The 1336-nt window shown below is 36.4% G+C and overlaps 1 protein-coding gene across 1 annotated transcript in view; it reads right to left on the reverse strand.

Moving 5' to 3' along the window:
- The window catches only part of MDFIC2 (MyoD family inhibitor domain containing 2), an 82271-nt gene that overhangs the window by 48963 nt on the left and 31972 nt on the right, over positions 1–1336 (reverse strand). The window lies entirely within an intron of this gene.

Consider the following 1336-nt stretch of genomic DNA (forward strand, 5'->3'; position numbering starts at 1 on the left):
TGTCTTGTAGGACCAGCCACAGATCCCACTTAGCTGTATTGCTCTCTGTGATGCTCACACTGGGAATCTTCTGCCTGCACAGTTTTTACTGAAGTTAGCTGACCCCTTGTGAGCAGAGGATTTTGGGTGTCCAGCCAAACAGCCTGCATGTTGGCCAGTCAGCTCTGCTCGAGCGTGCAACTTTTCAACCTACGGAATTGCTGCATAATCAATGAAGACTGCAAGGCAGAGACGTTAATTTAGGCTTACTTTATTGCAGACTCCCTCGCAACTAAAAGATCTAACGTACAATTAACTGCATGAGCTTAAAATAGTGATGCACATTTCACAGATGACATGGTAGTGGCTATAAATGAGCCTTTTCCTCAATACCTACCCTGTTAATGTTTTCAAAATATGAGGTCACTTGTTGAGTCTTCCCCAAATACTTTTGTTAGTATTGGAATGTAACTGTTCTCATTAAAAAACATAATTTGCACCTAATCACAGATATTTAGTGGGTATTATGTGTGTCTTGAAAGTCTCTGCTTTGAGACACTATTTAATTCATGTTGTTCTTGCGTGTTTATGAAATATAATGAAGTGACTCTGCTGTGACTAACAAATGTACATAAAGATGTAGTAAGCTATATACTAACTTGGCACATCAATTTTTTCAGCAAGATATGTATCCTAAGAACCTTCTTTACATGTACAGGGATGTGCGATAAGAAAACATTTATAATTGTGCGTCTGTTTCTTCTGAAATAGTTTAACAAATAGAATGTAGCATTTGAAATACCAGTATTTCATGCAAATGAAACACTTAATACCTGTCATTTTCAGCCTTTAAAACTGGAAAGGTCCCCTATGCTTGTTTAATTTCTCTACTTCTGAGAGCCTATATTTCATAAACCACTGACAACTGGCGCTACTTTATTTTCAGATAACACACTGCCAAATCTAAAGATTCAGGGTTGATCTTTACTTCTGTTTGAGAAGACCAAACGCATATTAATCCAATTCAGTAATAGCTTGAGCTAAAAACTTTTTGTCAGAATTAAGATGATGATCCATACCTCTTAGTGGCTTATAGTTCAGGTCAAATAAAACTTCCTTAGGAATGCAAGGATATTAGAAAAATGGGCTTTCAGGTTCCTTTAAAATTTGGTAATTTAGGCCTTTCTGCACGGTAAGCAAATGTACGTCCATGTTTCGCAGAAGTCAGGCTATGGAATTTGTGTGGCAGAAATTCCTCATCCTATTATAGCCCATAAGATATTCTTATGATTTTTTCTTCAAAAAAAAATAATAAACAAGAAATATCAGTAACTAATAACTCGGTAATGTAACTTAC

The sequence above is a fragment of the Falco punctatus genome (genome assembly GCF_963210335.1).
Source record: "Falco punctatus genome assembly, chromosome: 4".
NCBI lineage: Eukaryota > Metazoa > Chordata > Aves > Falconiformes > Falconidae > Falco > Falco punctatus.